The sequence below is a fragment of the Loxodonta africana genome, chromosome 7, assembly GCF_030014295.1.
Source record: "Loxodonta africana isolate mLoxAfr1 chromosome 7, mLoxAfr1.hap2, whole genome shotgun sequence".
NCBI classification, from domain to species: Eukaryota; Metazoa; Chordata; class Mammalia; order Proboscidea; family Elephantidae; genus Loxodonta; species Loxodonta africana.
In genome coordinates this window covers 90,478,565-90,494,117 of record NC_087348.1, presented here as the reverse complement: position 1 = coordinate 90,494,117, position 15,553 = coordinate 90,478,565, and the positions used below count along the sequence as shown (strand labels likewise).

At 39.4% G+C, this 15,553-nt stretch overlaps 1 long non-coding RNA gene across 3 annotated transcripts in view; it reads left to right on the top strand.

Moving 5' to 3' along the window:
- LOC100662617 (uncharacterized) overlaps window positions 1-14,842 on the top strand; it is a 76,195-nt gene extending 61,353 nt beyond the window's left edge. The window contains exons 7-8 of one of the 3 annotated variants that reach the window (XR_002783648.2): window positions 13,826-13,972; window positions 14,274-14,842. This is a non-coding gene — a long non-coding RNA (uncharacterized LOC100662617). The remainder of the gene's footprint in view (window positions 1-13,825; window positions 13,973-14,273) is intronic. The other 2 variants (XR_002783647.2, XR_002783645.2) reach the window with 2 other exon arrangements.
- Window positions 14,843-15,553: the final 711 nt, after the last annotated feature.

The window sequence follows — 15,553 nt, the reverse complement described above, 5'->3', positions numbered from 1 at the left end:
ACAACTACAGTAGTCAAAACAGCCTGGTGCTGGTACAACAACAGATACGTTGACCACTGGAACAGAATTGAGAACCCACCCAGATGCAAACCCATCCACCAATAGCCACCTAATCTTTGACAAGGGCCCAAAGCCCATCAAATGGGGAAAGGACAGTCTTTTTAACAAATGGTGCTGGCAAAACTGGACGTCCATCTGCAAAAAAATGAAACAGGACCCATACTTCACACCATATACAAAAACTAATTCAAAATGGATTAAAGACCTAAGTACAAAGCCAAAAACTATGAAGTCCATAGAAGAAAAAATAGGATCAATGCTAGAGGCCCTAACACACATCATTAACAGTATAAAAACCACAACAAACAACACACAAGCTCCAGAGGATAAGTTAGATAACTGGGATCTTCTAAAAATTAAACACTATGCACATCAAAAAAAAAAAAAAATTTTTTTTTTCCAAAAGACTTCACCAAAAGAGTAAAGAGAGCCTACAGGCTGGGAAAATATTTTTGGCTCTTACAAATCAGACAAAGGTGTAATCTCTAAAATCTACAAGAAAATCCAATACCTCTACAACAAAAAGACAATAATCCAACTAAAAAATGAACAAAGAAATGAACAGACACTTCTCCAAGGAAGACATTCAAGCGGCCAACAGACGTGAGGAAATGCTCAGGATCTCTAGCCATCAGAGAAATGCAAATCAAAACCACAATGAGATAACATGTCACCCCCACACTACTGGCAAGAATCAATAAAACAGAAAATAACAAATGTTGAAGAGGCTGCGGGGAGATCAGAACTCTTATGCACTGCTGGTGGGAATGCAAAATGATGCAACCATTTTGTAAAATGATATGGCGTTTCCTTAGAAAGCTAGAAATAGAAATACCATATGATCCAGCAATCCCACTCCTAGGAATATATCCTAGAGAAATAAGAGTCATCACACAAATAGACATGCATACCCATGTTTATTGCAGCACTGTTCACAGTAACAAAAACGTGGAAACAATCTAGATGCCCATCAGCAGATGAATGGGTAAACAAACTATGGCACATACACATAATGGAATATTATGCAACAATAAAGAACAACGATGAATCTGTGAAGCATCTCATAACATGGATGAATCTGGAGGGCATTATGCTGAGTGAAAGAAGCCAATCACAAAGAGGACAAATACTGTATGAGACCACTTCTGTAAAAACTCATGCAAACGTTTACTTACAAAAAGAAACAATCAGATGGTTAAGAGGGAGGGGAAAGGTGGGGATGGAAAAACACTTAATAGACAACAGATAAGTGGTGACTTTATGGAAGGGTAAGATAGTACACAACACTGGGGAAGCCAGCACAACCTGTACAAGGCAAGGTCATGGGAGCTCCACAGACATATCCAAACTCCCTGAGGGGCCAAATTGCTGGGCTGAGGGTTGGGGGGACCATGGTCTCAGGAAACACCTAGCTCAATTGGCATAACATAGTTCATAAAGAAAATGTTCTACATTCTATTTTGGTGAGTAGTGTCTGTGGTCTTAAAAGCCTTTGAGCAGCCATCTAGGTTACTCCACTGGTCTTCCCCCTTGGGGAGCAAGGGAAAATGAAGAAAACTAAAGGCACAAGGGAAAGATTAGTCCAAAGGACTAATGGACCATTTCTACCACTGTCTCCACCAGACTGAGTCCAGTAGAACTAGGTGGTGCCTGGCTACCAACACGGACTGGTCTGATTAGGGATCATGATAGAGAGTCCTGGACAGAGCTGAAGAAAAATGTAGAACAAAATTCTAAGTCAAAAATAAAGTCCAGACTTGCTGGCCTGACAGAGACTGGAGAAGCCCTGAGAGTATGGCCCCTGGACAGCCTTTCAGCTCAGTAATGAGGTCACTCCTGAGGTTCACCCTTCAGCCAAAGATTGAACAGGCCCATGGAGCAAAACAAGACTAAAGTGGGGCACCAGCCCTGGGGCAGGGACTTGAAGTCAGGAGGGAACAGGAAAGCTGGTAATAGGGAACCCAGGGTTGAGAAGGGAGAGTGTTGACATGTTGTGGGGTTGTTAACCAATGTCATAGAACAATGTTTGTACTAACTGTTTGATGAGAAACTAGTTTGTTCTGTAAACTTTCATCTAAAGTACAATTAAAAAAAAAAATTCAGAGGAATAGCCAAAAAGGGGAAACAACCCAAATGTCTCTCAACTGATGAATGGATAAGTAAATGTTGTATACCTATGCAATGAAATATTATTTGGCAATAAAAAGGAATGAAGTTCTGAAAAAAAAAAAAAAGAATCAGCTCAAAGCTGGTTCCTTTTGGGCAAAGTTTAAAGATATTCGAAATGTCCAACTTCTCCCAACTGCTATTCCATCCCATCATCTCTAACACCAACTATCCCCCTACCCTCAGTATTCTTCCTCCCATCTTTGGGTTTGGTAATTTGCTGCAATGTCTCACAGAGCTGATGAACTGTACTAACAGTTAAGTGGTTTATTGGAGGAAATAACAGGTTATAACTTGGGATCAGAATCAACTTAGAAATAACTGGATACAACCTGGGATCAGGATCAACTTGGAAACAAATTTATACAACTCAGAAGACAAGATACAGTTCTTCAATCAGGACAGCTTCCGTCTAAGATAGCTCTCAGCTCCTTCTCAGCTGTATCTGCAGGCAGGTCCTTAGTTTGGGCCTACTGCTACCGGGTCTGCTTGGGCCTGCTGCTGCCAGGCCTGCTTAGGCCTCCTGCCGCTGGGCTTTGCCGTCTCTCACTCATTTCTCCTTGTCTTGTGTCATTTCTTGCCGTCTTCAGTGTTAAAGCCCCTTCTTTTCTCTATCTCTCCTGTCTCTCTCTCTCAAAAACTCAGGTAACTGCTTATACAGCAAGCTCCTTTTCAATTTCAAGGCATGGTTCCTACCCAGCAAGGCTATGAACTAACCAAGCCCCTCAGTAGATCAAATGTACCTTATTTGTGTAGTAAACTGTCCAGTCACTGCAAGAGTTTTACACACCTCATTTGCATGGTAAACTGTCCAATCTCTGCAAGGTTTTATGTAGCTTATTTGCATATTAAACAGTCCACTCCCTTTGCAAGATTGTAGCCTAGCTAATCATCTTGGCAAAGCTATAAGCCTAGGGCCAGAAAGGCCATATATAAAGGAAAACCTGTTGCCCTGCATAACTTTATATGAAGGATATGACCAGTGGTCATCGTTTTAGCTTTCAGGTGGAAGTATGCCCTAACTGGCAAACTTGGCTACAAAATAGTAGATGGTAGGATTTCCAGTTTTCCTGATATTGAGATAGTTTCTGGAGCAGACAGAGAGAAGGAAGGCTTGGAACTAGGTCAGAAAAAAGGCCTAGGGGAATTTAATGAGAAACTTCCCACTAGGTCTGGGAGACCCAGGTCCAGCTTGTTTCAAATTTGTGTTGGCAGGCATCTGTTACCTTAGCGATCTGAATGACGGAAATTAATAAAAATAAATGAAAAGAAGACAGAATTGAGGGTTGTTCATGTAGAACTCTGCCTCCTTGAGAAGAATCTAAAACTTTAAAAGCCTTCTTTTGGTATGCATGAAAAACTTTCTTATATTGTGATTCTCTTAAGAAATTTGAGCTTTCAGTAAGGAAATTCACCTAGAGGTGATGTGGAGGCCTTGTGAACCCACCTGGACTTCAAGCAGAAGGGTTGGCTCATGTAGTGCAGCACAACTCAGAGTTTTAAGTGTGGAAGAGAGGCACTGGAGGACGACCCAGGGTTAAGATTGCAGTGGCAGGGAAATGATCAGAAGATCCACCAAGCAAAAGGGATATAAGAGAGAGAAAGTAAGAAAGTTGCATACTTCATGGATGCTGTCCTCCTAAAAATGAAATGGGGAAAAGAAGGAGGGAAATTAACATTGAGTTCCATCTGTAAAACAGCCATGACAATTTTACCTTGTCTACTAAAATTTTTTTTTTTTTTTACTTTATTGGGTTGTTTTTGTGAAGATTTTATCTGATGATGTAAATAGAAAATGCAAATATTATTATACAGGTGTCTTAGGCTGGGTTTTCTAAAAAAAAAAAAACCCAGCCTAAGACACCTGTATAATAATATTTGCATTTTCTATAAAAACTAGTGAAGCATATATAAATATGTATAGAAGCATATATAAATATGTATAGAGAGAGTTATTTCAAGGAAATGGCTCATGCAATTGTGGAGGTTGACAAGTCCCAAATCGTGGGACTGGCAGAGGCTAGAAGCTTCTCCTGACTCACATGGTTGCAGAGGCTGAAGAACCCAAAATCTGCAGGTCAGGTTGGCTGGCTGAAGGCTTCTCAGGTCCCAAGAAGCGGAGATCAGAGGATGATTAGAAGAATGCAGGATCAAGACAGAGCAAACTTTGCCAGAACATTTATTTTTATGTCATGAATGCAGGCCACACCCTCAAGGAAACTCCTCTCCTAATTGGCTGCTCAAATCAGATCACAAAATGGGAGGTGATACACAGTTTCTGCCAAACCACTGAGAATTATAGCCTAGTCAAGTTGACACATGACATTAACCATCACAATAGGTAACCGGCTACTTTTGTTCATACTCTGATTCTGAACATGCATGTGAAATACATATATGAGAATTAGGTTACATGTTAGAACTGGCTCCTAGATAAATAAAAATATTATCAAAATCCCAATTAAACTTCATCATGTAGACACCATCTTCAATAACATATTTATTTTCGGCGTTTCTAGCACTCTCCTTAAACTTAATTCTCTCCACAATTGCTCGTGATGTAACCTGGGTTAAGTCCAATGAGCATCCAATGGAAGATTTTCTGCTTTTGCTGCACTTAAATGGTTTTTTTTTTTTAGGTCAAGTACAAGGTTTATGGGATCTACAGTTCTCATTTCTACCATAATTTTGTAAAGATTAGAAGTCATATGGAATAATTTTTCAAATAATCTTAACAAACACTGCTGAGGTGACAAAAGTCACAAAGGAGGTGTTGCTGGTTGGTGGTGCCACCTCATGACGCTGGATATATTCACTTGTCAGTTGATGCATCCAAATCTGAGTCCAGCCCATAAAAGGACGTAAGGGGAGTTGGCATATAATGTACAGAAGTACAGATTGATCAAAAGTTAAACAAAGGATGTAGAGACCTCCATGTCCATCAATTTAAGGTGTGATCTTCAGCAGCCAGAAGCCTGACAAAATTAATATAAGAAACGACAGTCAGAACTAGACTCCTGGGGCTTCTTGGATTTTGTAAACAATTGGACAGAGCCTAGTCTGCATAACGCCTTCTACATAGTAGGAGTTCGAATATAGTTTGCTGGGTGCCTGGTAAAAAGTCTTTAGGGAAATTTTTAGATCATGAGAAAAATGTATACTTTAGGTTAATTAAATGAAGATATTATTTATGCAACATAGAAAAACATAATCATTGAAAACTCTGAATTCTGAGTTGACATTTTCTTGGGTTGATAAATCAATATATATATGAGGAAGGAGGAAAAAAAGGAACATTCCAACTTTTTCAAGTTCCAAAAGTAAGTCATTCGTTTTTTTCTTTTATTTGATTTTGCTTTGCTTGTTTTTTTATTGTGGAAAGTATGTAGAAGAATTGATGCATTTCTTTTTTCGTGTCGGGGAAGAATATTAAACATACCATGGACTTCCCGAAGAACGAACAAGTCTATCTCGTAAGAAGGACAGCCAGAGTACTTCCAAGCTCCTTGGAAGAGAGGATGGTGAGACTTCTCACATACCTTGGACATGCTATCAGGAGGGACCTGTCCCTGCAGAAGAACATCATGCTTGGTAGAGGGTCAGTGAAAAGAGGAAGACCCTCTATCAGATGGATCGACACAGTGGCTACAACAATGGGCTCAAACATAGCAATGATTTTGAGGATGGCGCAGGATCAGACAGTGTTTTGTTCTGAGTTGGAACCACCACCACAACAAAAGTATATATATGTGTGTGTGTGTGTGTGTGTGCGTGTATGGAGCCCTGGTGGTGCAACAGGTTTGGTTTTTTTTGGTTGTATATATATATAACCTGTTGCCACCAGTTGATTCTGACTCGTAATGACCCTGTAGGACAGAGTAGAACTGCCCCCTAGACTTTCCAAGGAGTGGCTGGCCTTTTGGTTAACAGCCAAGCTCTTAACCACTGTGCCACCAGGGCTCCACATAGGTATGTATGTGTGTGTGTGTGTATGTATATGTATAGTCCCTAGGTGGCACAAGCGGTTTGCTCTCAACAGCTAACCTAAAGGTTGCCAATTTGAACCCACCCAGTGATACCCCAGGGGGAAAAAAAAAAAGAGACCTGCCAATCTGCTTCTGTTAAGATTACATTTAAGAAACACTATGGAGAAGTTCTATTGTGAAATACATGGGGTTTCTGTGAGTTGGAAGTGACTGTTGGTAACTAAAAAGAACAACACAACAAAACATTTTCCATTTCAATATTTTTAAATGTATAATTCAGCATTATCGCTTACAGTGATCATTTTGTGCAACCATTACCATCATTATTTTCCAAATTTGCCCATCATCCTTAACAGAACCTTGGTACCTCATATGCACGAGACCTTTGTTTTTGCAGAGGAATGGTTGATTCTGTAGCTCTGTGAAGAAGGTAGGGCTATGGTCAAGATAGTGGATGAAGAAGGATTTTGTGCGTAATAAAAGGAGGAAAATTAAGATTCCAGGAGACCTGTGGTTCCCAGGGCTCTAGAGAAAAGAGAAAGTTGGAGAGCCTGGAGAGGAGTCTTGATGGGGAGGTGGTCAGGCAACATGGTAGTATAAAACCCCTCTTTTTATCACCCAAATTTTCAAAAATGCGTGTACACACAAATGCCCTTTTTATTTTGGCGGCAAAGGGGTGAATGAGAAAAGGAGCTGAATTACTTCTCTGGGTTGGTGCTGAGCAGAGATATGATGGAAGCTAGGGAAGGTGAAATGCCTGTGAGGTCAAGGTCCAGGAAGAGATAGAATTGGACCAAGAGTGACCATAAAAAATGTAAAGTGATGGGTGTACCCACATGATGGATGCTGATACTCTAAATACATTGGAAGCTTTTCTGGTCAGGAGAGAACAGGTAAATAAGAGAAGGGCTTGAACTATACTATGGCTCATGTTCTGTTCCACCTGCAGACACAGGATCCCTTAAAGACTGGGCTGGTTCCCTCAAGGGAACCTTACTAAAGGGCCAATGATAACATGAGTGACTTTCTTAGGAAGTCCAGAGCCAGGGACTGGGGAGGAAGATTCTGAATTGTGTTGCTGTACTCTACAAAGATGTGTTGAAATAGCAGGTCTCTGAAGCTGAGAGGCAAAGAAGGAAGGCTGAGAAATCCGCCTGGCAACGTGAGGGTACCTGGGCCTTTTAGGTCATGATTTCCACCATGCACACACTATGCACACACAGCAAAAAGAAAAGCCTCTGATAGTGTGATTTGACCAGAGTGACTCTTGCCAAAAGCAACACAAGATGGTGCTATTGAACTGGGAAATAGCTAAAGGAGGCATTTCTGGGGAGGAATGAATATAATCTCGGCCTTGGAAAGGGAAGGACAGAACGGGTCGGGTCAGCATGAAGATATGAATGTTGTGAAATGACTATACGTGAAAGGAGGATATAACTGTAAGCCTGAAACTGCACTATGTGAAGCATTAAGGGGATCAAGGAGATTTAGCAGAGCAGAAGAAAATAAATCTAAGGGCCCATAAAGAGGGATAGTGACAAGAATCAACATAATGTACACCATAACTACCAGAAAAAGGTGGGGGTGATGTGGATTGCTCCATCAAAAAGATTGGTTAAAAGTCTATACAAGGAAAATTGAGATTGTCAGGTAATCCTTCCTTCCTGAGTTCAGACCCATATAAGCAACTTCTAGCTACGTCCATTTCATATATCTAGGCACCAATCCCACCTCTACTGCCTTAGGAGAAGTGAGGTATATTCTTTAAGGAAATTAAACCAGAGAGGCTCGAGGCAGGGAGCACTAGGTACAGGGTTAGGGAGTGGAGGTGAGGTAGGTGTCAGACTGAAACCTGGAGGGTTAGGTAAAAGTTTGAATGCTGAATGGTGGAACCTCCAGTTCTTTTTAGCTTCAAGCAGGCTACCAGTCAGGCTCTGCCAACCCCTCCTTAGCTAGGAAAAAGATCAGAAGATCCTTTTCTGGAAAACTTGGATGGCTCTAGAAAAAGACCTACAGAAGTTTGATGCTTGGGTAAACCAAAGAAAGAGTTATTTGCCAACTCCACCCCCATTATTTAAAGTGACGCTTCACTTATTGATGAGCCCTCCACCCTCTCACCCAGGCACACGGAGTTTACAGTGGCTTTTTTTTTTTTAGAGTCTCTATGTGAAATGTGAACACAGAGCCAAGGTCACTAGACATTTTAGGAAAGCCTTCAATATGAAAGACACAAGCCAAAGAAACAGGAAGAAATACCATAGAGGCAACAGAGGCAATACACAGAATAGATGAAAACCTTTATATATGATATTCTTTGTGATGTAATTTCCAACCACTAGGGATGTAGAGATCCTAAGAGTTTGCAAAGAGAAAAACAGTATCTAGTGAAAAGATTAGGAAAAAATTGTAGCATTAAGGTTCTCAATACCAACATGGAAAAGTAAAAGAAAATAGAGAACAACCAAAAAAAAAAAAAAAAAAGAAAATGATTTTCAACCCATATTTCTTTACTGTTTAATCTGAGAAGAGAATAAAGATGTTTTTAAAAATCAAAATCTCAAAAAAAAGAAAAAAAATTTCCTGCTGATACCAGGTCAAAGGCTTGATTGTCAGGGTCAAGTGCCTGAAATTCTTTTGCCCTTTCCCTTATTCTTCTTGTTTATAGTCCCGAGATGGCTGTCCAAGTGTAGGCATAACATCCATACTCAAAATGGTGGCTGCTGGAGGTGCAATGGACAAGAATCGAGACCTTATGGGTCTCCGTCTTAGTCATCTAGTGCTGCTGTAACAGAAATACCACAAGTGGATGGCTTTAACAGAGAGATTTATTTACTCACAGTAAAGTAGGCTAAAAGTCCAAATTCTGGGTATCAGCTCCAGGGGAAGTCTTTCTCTCTCTGTCGGCTCTGGAGCTAGGTCCTTATCCTCAATCTTCCCCTCGTCGAGGGGATGACTACATCATTCCATAACTGCCAAACACTGAGAATCATGACCCAAACAAGTTGACATTCAACCTTGACCATCATACCCGGCTACCACTACTGACTGTTCTGACTAGGGACATAATAGAATATCCCAGATAGAATGGGAGAAAAATGTAAAACAAATCTCGAATTGTCAAAAACAGCCACACCTACTGGACCGATGGAGACTAGGGAAACCCCCGATACTATCACCATAAGATACCCTCTGAACTTGGAATTGAGGCTATTTGTGCAGGACACCTTTCAGGCAAATAATGGATTGGCTTATAAAATAAATCATATCACCTGTGAGTAACGTTCTCCCTTAAACAATTAACTCTTTGAGACCAAATGATCAACATTCGCCCAACAGCAAAGATGAGATGGCAGGGAGGGGAAGGGAAGCTAGATAAATGGAAACAGAACAAACAGAATGGAAACAATGAGAATGTTGACATGTAAAAATTGTAACCAATGGCATGGAACAATTTATATAAAAATTGTTCAAAAGGAAGTTAATTTCCTGTGTAAATTTTCACCTAAAACACAATAAAATATTATTAAAAACATAAAGTGAAGCTTTACTTATTGATGAGCCCCCACCATCACCTCGCTCATGTACACAGGGTTATAGTGGCTTCTTAGAGCCTCTATCTGAAATGTGAACATAGAGCCAAAGTCACCAGACATTTTAGGAAAACCTCCAATATGAAAGACAGACACCAAAACAAACAGGAAGAAATACCATGGAGGTAATAGAAATGATAAGGAGCCATGGGGGCACAGTTTGAACTCAACACAACAGCAATGTCTTCTTTATTTCTGGTAGTATTTATTCTTCTGATAATATAGTTACTTCAGCTTTCTTTGGATTAGTATTGGCATGGTAACATCTTTCTACATCCTTTTACTTTTGACACACACATACACACGTGTATTTACATATATATATATATGTGGAGGGTCAGCGAAAAAGAGGAAGACCGTCAGTGAGATGGACTGACACTGGGCTCAAGCATAACAACGATTGTCGCACAGGGATCAAGGCAGTGTTTTGCTCTGTTGTACATAGGGTTGCTCCGAGTCGGAATCAACTCTTCGGCACCTAACAACTTATGGCAACATATGTATATATATATATGTATATATTTATACTTAAAGTGGTCTGTTTTTGAGCACAGCATATAGTTTTGTCTTTTTTTTATTCAATGTGACAATTTCTGACTTCTAATTGATGTGCTATACATTGTTTACATTTAATAATATTATTGATATGGTTAGATTAAACCTTATTATCTTGCTAGGTGTTTTCTATTATTTTTTTCCCATAGAAAAATGTAGGCACTTATTGTGTCTATTTGTGTGTGTGTGTGTGTGTGTGTATGTATGATTCCATCTTATCTCCATTATTGGCTTATTAGTTATACCTCTTTTCTAAAATATTTAAGTGGCTGCTAGGGTTTATGGTATACATCTTTAACTTACCACAATTTACCTTAAAATAACATTATACCACTACATGTAAAGTGAAAAGCTGTCTTAGTTATCTAATGCTGCTATAACAGAAATACCACAAGTGGATGGCTTTAACAAAGAGAAGTTTATTTTCTCACAATAAGTAGCCTAAAAGTCCAAATTCAGGGCATCGGCTCCAGGGGAAGGCTTTCTCTTTCTGTCAGCTCTGGAGGAAGGTCCTTGTCCTCAATCTTTCCATGGTCAAGATACTTCTCAGGCACAGGGACCCCACGTCTAAAGGACGCTCTCTGCATCTGGTGCTGCTCTCTTGGTGGTGTGAGGTCCCCACGTCTCTCTGCTTGCTTTCATCTTTTATATCTCCAGAGATTGCCTCAAGACACAATCCAATCCTGTAGCCTGAGTCCTCCCTCACTAACACAATTGCCACCCATCCTCACTCATTAACATCATAGAGGCAGGATTTACAACATATGGGAAAATCACACAATACCGGGAATCATGGCCCAGCTAAATTGATACACACATTTTTGGGGGGACATAATTCAATCTATGACAAAACCTTTCAAAAGTATACTTCCAATTTCTCTCTTCCATTCTTTGTGTTATTGTTATCATATATTTACTTTTACATGCGTTATGCATCCCACCATAATTTGTTACTATTTTTGCATTAGGTAGTCAATTACTTTTTGGAGCACTTAAAAACAAGTAAAACAATGTCTTTTACATTTACCTTCATTTATGCCATCTCTGGGGCTCTTCACATCTTCATTTGTATTTGGTATCATACTCCTTCTATCTGAAGAATTTCCTTAACATTTCTTATAGTGTGCTGCTGGGAATGAATTCTCTCATCTCTTTTTCTAGGAAAAAAAGAAAATTTCCCCTCAGTTTTGGAAATATTTTTGCTAGATATACAATTCTAAGCAGAAGCTTTTTCTATCAGTATTTGAAAACAGTCACTCACTGTCTACTACATTGCCTAGTTTCTGATGAGTGTTCTCGTATGTTTCCTATTTTTGTTTCTCAGTATGTAAAGAGCTATTTTCCCCTGGCATCCTCTAGATTTTCTCTTTATCTTTGATTTTTAGCAGTTTAATGGTGGTGGTGTTGCTTATCGGTATTTATCCTGTTTGGGATTGTCTTAGTTTCTTGGGTCTGTGTTTCAATAGTTATCATTATTTTTGGAAAATCATAGCCGTTGTCTCTTAAAGCATAAATTTTGCTCCATTCTGTCTTTCTTCTCTTTTTGAGAAACCAGTCACATATATGAGACTGTTTTGTATTGTCCCACAGCTCTTGGATGCTCTGTGCTTTTTTTTTTTTTCTTTTAATTCTTTTTGTGTTTCAGTCTGAACACTTTTTATTGTGCTATCTTCAAGTTCACTGATTCTTCCCTCAATTGTGGTGAGTGTACTGAGGGGTGTATCTCAGGAATTCTTTACTTCTAATATTGTGTTGATTGATTTCTAGCATCTGAATTGGAGTCTTTCTAAAAGATTTCATTTCTCTTTTCAAATTCTTCATCCGTTCATGCATATTGTCTAAATTTTCCACTCAGCCTTTTAACATATTTATTATAGCTACCTTGATGTCTCTGTCTGATAGTTCCAACATCTGAGTCTTTGCTCAGTCTAGTTTTATCGATTAATCTCTTGACAATGGCTTGTGTCTTAGCTATCTAGTGCTGCTCTAACAGAAATACCACAGTGGGTGGCTTTAACAAACATAAATTTATTTTCTCACAGTTTAGGAGGCTAGAAGCCCGTATTTAGGGTGCCAGCTGTAGGGGAAGTCTTTCCTTCTCTGTTGGCTGAGAGGAAGGTCCTTGTCTCTTTGAGTTTCTGCTCCTAGGTGATCTTCATGTGTCATCTGTCTTCCCCTATCTCTGCTTCTCTTTCTTGTTTGTTTAATCTCTTTCATATCTGAAAAGAGATTGACTCAAGATACACCCTAATCCTGCCTCTTTAACATAATAAACATAATCTAATACTCATTGACATAACCTAGTCCTACCTCATTAACATAACAAACACAACCCATTGACAAATGGGATTTTTACCACACGCAGATGTTAGGATTTACGACACGTGTTTTTTTTGGACACAATTCAATCCATAATAGCTTGGATCCTCTTGCTTTCTTGTGCATCTTGTAATTTTTTATGTAATGTTGGGCATTTTGCATGGAACAGTAGAGACTGAGGTAAATAGTATTGATGCCTAGAAATGGATCTCTCTTCCTGTGCCAGGCTGTTAGTGTGAGTAGTGGTGTCAATTTAGTCAGGAGTTGTGCTGGGATGGTCTTGTTGTTGCTGTCATTGCTTTCAGCGTACCACAGGCTTCAAATTCTTCTAGTGGTGGGTTGCTGTTGTCTTGTGCTCGTGAGGATGTCAGGGGTGCTGGAGGGTTTTTCTTTGTATTCATCTCCTCACTCAGCTTTCAGCTATCCCTGCATGATTGTACCACATAGGAGGTCTCACTCTAGGCTCTTCTCTCAGGTGTATACTACAATTGCTTGTTACTCAGTGCTAGGCTTATGATGGCTGCATAGGGATTCTCTGTTGTCTTGGTTCAATGGCAGTTGAACATATAGTAAAATGAATGAGAAGGTATTATAAAAGAAATGTGAAATAAATAACATAAGCCCATTTTCCTCACCTGAAATGAGATATAGTCTTCAGATTGAAAGAGTCTACCAAAAGTCAAGTAAGAGAAAAAAAGCTCCAATCAGACACATTACTGGGAAAATTCAGTATGCCAAGTATACCATACTTTCCTAGAGAGAAAAAAATACCCCAAATCAAACATGTTGCCATTGTGCCATTTCCTACTCATGGCAACCCTAAGTGTTACAAAGTAGAACTGCTCCATAGGATTTTCTAGGTTGTCTTTATGGAAGCAAAATTTCCAGGCCTTTCTTCTACGTCATCACTGGGTAGATTTGAACCGCTAACCTCTAGGGTAGCAGTTAAGCACAAATCATTTGCACCACAGGGACCTTTCCCAGAGAGAAAAAGCAGGCCAACTATAAAGATATGATAATAAAAATGACATTGTTCTCATTAGCAGCCCTGGAATCTGGAATCATTGAAATAATGCCTTTAATATTCTCAGGGTGTCCTTCAGGTTTTAAGATGAAAAAAGAAAGTTATTTCTTCCCTTCTCTCTTCAGAAACCACTCAAACACAACAATGAGAAACAAGAGTGCATACTTTACCTTGGAGGAAACAAAGCACCTGTAACACCACAATAGAACGCATGAAGGTGGAAATCCAATGAAGGAGTGAGAAATGACTTACAGAGCAGGAGATGTGGAAATGTAAGCATCTTATGAGGGCTTATAAGAAGCAGAACCCAGTGAGGCTTAGGAACTGAAGCCACCAGGAGCTTCAAAGTTGGGATGAGGCTTGGGGTTAAAACAAAGGAATTCTCTGATGTCCTGATTCAACTACAGTTGAACATGTAGTAAAATGAATGAGAAGACTTCAGCAAATAAATGTGAAATAAATAATATAAGCACACTTTCCTCCTCTGAATGGAAGATAGTAAAGAGATACTAGGTTCCTATTCTCTACCTTACCTCACTTAGGAGGACAATTGCTTCTTGCTCTTCCTCCTAGGAGCTGAGAAATTGATTCCCAGAGCTCTAGACGTGGTCTCCAAGCAGAGCGAGAGGCAGGATAAAGTGCCAGACAGGAAATGGGGATGAAGAGAATGTCTGAATGTTGAGGTCCTTATTTTCCATCTTCCTACATGCTCCCTGAATGCTGGAGACATTCCTTCCCCCACATTTTTTTTTGGTTGGAGAATCTTTCTATGGAGAAAATGACCACTGCAAAATAAGAGAACTATAAGCACTGATACCTGTGACTCCTTCCATGAAAGGTCAGCTCAAAAAACCTCTGACCTTGCACATAGAGATTCCTGTCAGCTTTTTAGTTGTTGTTGTTGTTAGTTGCCATGGAGTTGATTCAGACTCATGATGGCCCTATGTATGCAGAGAACTGCTCTATTGGGTTTTCAACACTGTTGACTTTTTAGAAGCAGATTACCAGGCCTGTCTTTAGAGGTGCTTATGGGTAGGTTGGAAGTGTCACCTTTCAGCTAGTAGTAGAGCACTTAATCCTTTGCACCACCCAGGGACTCCCAGCATTTTACTACCTCAGTAGTAAATAGTAGGATCATGAGACATTTTAGGAAAGCCTCCATTAGGAAGGACCAAAACAAATATATTTATTTATTTTTAAATTAATATTTTACTGTGTTTAAGGTGAAAGTTTACACAGCAAATCAGATTCCCATTTAATAATTTCTACACAAATGATTCAGTAATATTGGTTACATTTTTCAAAATGAGTCATTATTCTCATTCATTCCATTCTGTTTGTACCATTTCTAGTACTTTAGTTTCCCTGCGCCCTTACCGTTTCATCTTCTCTTTAGAGTAATTTTTGGCCATTTGGTCTTCTATAGATGATTTTTTCTTAAAGAAGCTCATTGCTCATGGGTGATACTCTTATTTTATAAGTCAATCTGTTATTTAGCTAAAATGTGACCTCAAACACTAATTTTGGTTTAAGGTTTAAAGTGTATTTCAGGGCAATAGTCTCGGGGAGTCCTCTAGTCTCAACTAGTCCAGTAGGACTTTTTAAGAATTTGAATTATGTTCCACATCTCTCTCCCATTCTATAAGGATCCAGCTACTGTGGTCCTGATCAGAACAGTCGGTAGTGGTAGCCTGCTACCATCTAGTTTTTCTGGTTTCAGGGTAGATGAGGCTGTGGTTCCTGTTGAGTATTAGCCCTATTGACTGCTTTCCTCTCTGAGTCTTTGATTTCCTTCTTTCTCTTTTTTTAAAGATTCTTTTTTAAAATTTTATTGTGTTTATAGTGGAATTTTA